Raw genomic sequence first — 4,838 nt, 5'->3', positions numbered from 1 at the left:
CGGGAGAAAGAAAGGCGGGCGGTGTGTGTGTGAGGGGGGCAGTGCTTCAGCAGAGGCAGCGCCGACTTCAGCCCACCCACCCCACCCTGTGCCGCGAAGCTCGGGCAAACACCAAGTCCCGAGATGCCGGCACCCGCAGGCCTAGAGCCGAGTCTCTGTCGCCGAGGCCCATCCGAGCTCCCCGGGGAACGACGCGGAGGGCCCGTCCGAACCGCCGAGCGGCTGCAGCTCGCGCGGCGCCCCCCGCCGGCCGCCCCGCCCCGCGGTTGCCTTTCCCGCGCTTACCCCGGCCACGCCGCCCGGTGCGGGAGCGCAGCCGGGGTGCGCTTCGCGCTCCAGGGCCCTCGGGCCCTCGGAGGGGCCAGTCTCGCCCCGCGCTGACCTCGGAGGTTTTCTTTTTCCTTCCTCTGCCTCAGTCCCATTTATCAGCGGTGACGGGCCGCAGGAAAGAAAAGTGACACCTCGGGGGCCGGGTTCAGCCTGGAATCGCCCCCTCCTCCTTCCCAGGGGCCGTCCCCTCCCACCCCCCACCAAGATCCCTTCCAGATGGTTCAGGCTCCCCGGGGGGTGCGGTGCGGTGGTGTGGGATAGGGCTGGGTGGGCGGAGAACCTCCCTGAGGCCGGAACCCCTTCTCCCAGACCGAGCGCCAAGCTCTCGGGAGGCCGGAGCGGCTTCCCGGCCTGGCATCAGGAGCCGCTCCTACACCGGGGAGGCCTCGGGAGAAGAGCAGAGAGGAGGGAAGAGGAGAGTGGGCTCCTTGGGGGAGGGATAGGGAAGGGGTAGCCGGGGAGCCACAGCGGGCCGGGTACAGCGCGGCTTTGCCGGCCTGGAAGAAGCTCGTTATCTGCTGGGAGACGTGTGCGGCCTGGGCCTAAGCAGGGTGCAAGCACTCGCATCTCTCTGCGCCCCAAACAGCAATAGAGAGGTCTGATTCCAGACCCAGGTTCCCCAGGACACCTCATCTGCATTCAGGGCGGGCCCACCTTTTCCCACTTCCAGCTGCCTTTTAGCCTCGGTTCTGCCTGCTCCGCGGACCTGGGCCTTGCCTCTGAGCGCAGCTCCCCAGGTGCGGGACTCCCAGCTAAGTGCTTCCCTGGAGAGGGGCAGGGGGGCCGGTCAGAGCCAACAACCTTTAAGTCTGGCTTTTGAACCCAGCAGGAAGGTGGGAAGGTTTGTCCAGCCTTCCCCTCATCACCCACCCTTTTACACGCCTGAATCTTCTCTGGTGTGCTGTGAAGTGTTGCCCGGGGCTCCGAGGGCAGACTTGGGGGACCGCGCTAATGACACAGCGCTCTGACAAGGCAGAATATGGTCGCCTCAGTGAGGCCCACACCTTCTCTCCCTCCTCTTCTGTCTGGAATGCTCAGAGACAGGGATTTATTAATGCACTGCCTCTGCTTGGTAGTATTTGGTCTGGCAGTTCAGACTGGGAGTTAATGAGAGGTGTGTAAGAGTCAAAGGGTCTTAGTCAGACCATTCAACCGAAACTGTAAACCCCCATTAGTAATAAACTTTCCCACCACAAATCACGATTCATTTTTGTTCAGTGGCAACCCTCAAGCACTCCTAGAAAGGCAGAAAAAAAGGTACTAATATCCCTGATAATCTATCTGATTATTTCCTCTTCCATTAAAAATAGTAAGTTACACTTTTATTTCCTTCTTTTTGTGTAATGAGGATTTTCCAGAGATTCAAAATATTATCTTCCCCCTATGTTAAAAAGTGATCTCCCCCATAGAGAGGAAACTGAAATTATTATTTGAGTGTATTCCCAGACTAGATTTCTTAGAAATAAATACAGGAGGCAAAGTACAGCTCCTACCACTGTTATGGGGTGGTGGAGGGAGAGGTTGTCAATTGAAGGAATATCACCAGTTGTGATTTCCATTTCACATGCACAAAGTGAAATCTGCCCTAAACACTACGTGTTAATTCTGCCAGCACAAAGTTGAGTGCCATCTTCCTTGCCTTTTCTTCAAATGGTTTATAACACAAAAATTAGCAGCTCTATTCCAGTTCAGCCCCAAAATGGCACAAACGTGTATTTCATAGTAAGTTTTCATTTTAATTTGCAGGACAGATAGTTTCTTCATAGAGGAAGAGCAAACCATTGGTGACTTCCATCCTTTTACAAACAGAACAACCCTAAATATCCACCAAACACCTTTGCCATAAATAATTAGGGAATTTAGATTTCCACTCTCCCACTGAGTTGCTGGAAATATATATCAAAAGATATTTTAAGTCAATGTAGAGATCTAAAGTACTTTCGTTTTGTCTAAAGTTGAGCATGTAATTCCCACACTGAGTTTCAGGCAATAATAGCGATCATCATCCTTACTGTCATTTCTCGTCTACCCCTTTTCGGACCATTGGTAAGTTACTTTTAATTTTACAAGGAAAGAACCAATTAAAAGACATTAATATTTCGGTGGAGCTGAGGCTAGTTTTCTTTCATCAGTCTTCTTCACAGGGATTTCCAGGCATGTACAGAAGTTTTGTAAAATTTAGTTCCCTAGTTGTCAACAAGTAAAAAAGTGTACATACCTAATTTCAGTTCAGTGAAGATTTCAAAACATTGGAGAAAAGAAGGTACGTGGTAATTTGATAGCGTCTTGCTCTTTGGTAATGCTGTTATTACACTGAGTTATCTAAAAATAATATACAGTCAGGGGTCATCTGCTAAAACCTGTGTGTTGGTGTGAGAGAAATGACTGGTGGATCCATAGACTCGCTGAATTTCAGCCCAAGCCACAGTGAAATTTTACATAAATCAGAGCGAAAGTCTTAGTAGATATAAGGAGATCATTTAAAAAGTAATAATGATGGCCAGCCTGGATCAGGTGAACGGAGGAAAACGGCTGCTAAGTTCCTGCCCCTTCGCAGCGCCTCTGCCTTCCCAAGGAGTTAATTAAATTAAGATGCCTTCCGCATAAGCTGGGTTCTGTTTCTCTCTGCTCCCTCGCTCCCCCTGCGTGAGTAATTTTCTTGTTCTGCTCAGAACTGCAGTTTGTTTAGCAGAGAAAGTAGCTGTCTGCGCCGTTTCGCTTCGGGAAACGCTAAACCTCTTTTGTTCTCTGCTAACAGGTAGGGAGAAGGATCCAGCGCTCCCTCCACAAACACCTTTCTTCCCTCCTTCCTGCAACCGCCACTCCTTTCTCTGTAGCTCTAACGCGAGAATCTAAGCGTTTAAACCCCAAGGGAATTTGCCTTCTGCACTGCCCACCCCCCACCCCCCAGGACTGGAGGGTGGGAGGGAAATCAAAAGGCCAGCATAAGGTTGGAGAATTACCTAGGACTGCACGATTACTTCCCTCTTGAAACGCGCTGGCTAGGCAGGCAGTGTGAGTCCCGGCGCGTTCGCGCAGCGCTGCCGCGGCTGCCCCGAGACGGGTGGACCAGGAATACTACGGCACCATCAGAAACACCACGGGATTATGGGGTTTTATCTCAGCGTACGTTCATCAGCTTTTATAAGAAGGCTTGCTGAATGCTCAGATTAAATGTCGCTAAACAAAACTAAAAACAGCACAAAAAGTGTGTGTCCTTAAGTGTTAGCTGGGAGTGGAGTGCCGGGGATCCGATAAAGTGAGAAACACAATGTCCCAAAGATTGCATCCATATGATTTCTTTTCACAATTTCTGAACGTGCGGCACGCCAGACCGAGAATATGAGTGTCCCCTGCACCCCCTATACCCTTCCTTCCTTAAGGCGGCTGCAGCTCCTTCCCAGAGCGGGCACTCACCTCCCTCAGAAAGGTCCGCCTGGGCAGAGCCGCTCAGACCCGGCCCAGGTGGTGAGGCGCAGAGCTCGGAAAGGTCATTGGGTCCACGCGGGGCAAACTTCTTTTTCCGAGCGGAATCCCGGGAGCCGCGGACATGATCTAGAGGACGACGAGCAGCAAAAACGAGAGCGGATCCTCGCCTTCGTCCAGGTCTGTGGACGTGGAGTTTGTAAAGCCCGGGGGTTGGTAGAGCCGGCGCTCAGCGCTCGCCCGGAACCCCGCGCCTCCGCAAGCCTCTCGCCGCCGACTCCGGGTAAGGTCGGAGCCTGCAGTCTCGCAGGGCCATCACCCTCCAGCAGCGAGCGCTTCGAGCTCTGTCCCCGCCCGCGTCCCTCCCCAGGCTGCTCGCGGCCAGGAGTCCCGGGCTTTAGTAGCAGCCCCGCCTCCCCTTCGGGCGGGCGTCCCGCTGCAGCGCGGGGCCCACGGAGCCTGGCTCCGCCTCCGCGCCCGGCGCCCGCTAATGGTCCACTCTGTTTACTTGTGTTTGGATAGCAACTGAGTCTTAAAGGCACAGGTTTGCTCGAGGTTTCCCTGTTACAGAGATGAGCCGAAGGTGACTCAGTTCAAAACTCACACATAAGCAAAGCCCACCCCCTTTCCTTCTCGGTGCCACTTTTCCTTATACTGTTAGAAACTCAACAGCTGGTTCTCTGCTTCCTGAAGATCCTTCAGAGAAACACAAACGGCATTTTGTAGTTTTACTTGGCGATCTCGTCAGATTAATTTCCACATCTTAACACGTTTAATTTAACCATCTTCTTCATAGAGTAAAATCAATCAGTTCTAGCCTGTATTCTCCAATATATATCACATTTTCCTCAATTTTAAATACAGCTTTGTACAAACTTTTTGTCAATTATGACTGTTTCTGTAGTCTGCTTTTGCTTGCTGTTTTCAAAACGAAGTTTGTTTTTAGAGGTGACAATTGACTAATTCCGCAATTACTGCAAAGACATATGTGGAATGTCCTAGAAGAAATTTCTTCCAATATTTAAGGTTTAATCAGCCAAGGTACATTTTATAAGCAATAAACCAACTTGTTTAAAGGGTGG

The 4,838-nt window shown here is 51.7% G+C and overlaps 1 protein-coding gene across 2 annotated transcripts in view; it reads right to left on the bottom strand.

The window, feature by feature from the left end:
- Nucleotides 1-3,977, bottom strand: part of OSR2 (odd-skipped related transciption factor 2) — a 7,543-nt gene extending 3,566 nt beyond the window's left edge. The window contains exon 1 of one of the 2 annotated variants that reach the window (XM_008689202.2): nucleotides 3,748-3,977. The gene's annotated coding sequence lies outside the window, so the exon portion shown is untranslated. Of the gene's footprint in view, nucleotides 1-3,293; nucleotides 3,394-3,747 lie in introns of those variants that run through there. The other variant, XM_008689203.1, reaches the window with a different exon arrangement.
- Between the last annotated feature and the right edge of the window lie 861 nt (nucleotides 3,978-4,838).

This window comes from Ursus maritimus, unplaced genomic scaffold (genome assembly GCF_017311325.1).
Source record: "Ursus maritimus isolate PB19 unplaced genomic scaffold, ASM1731132v1 scaffold_9, whole genome shotgun sequence".
In the NCBI taxonomy this organism is placed as follows: domain Eukaryota; kingdom Metazoa; phylum Chordata; class Mammalia; order Carnivora; family Ursidae; genus Ursus; species Ursus maritimus.
Note: the sequence above shows the minus strand (reverse complement) of the source record. Positions and strands in the feature narration are given on the sequence as shown.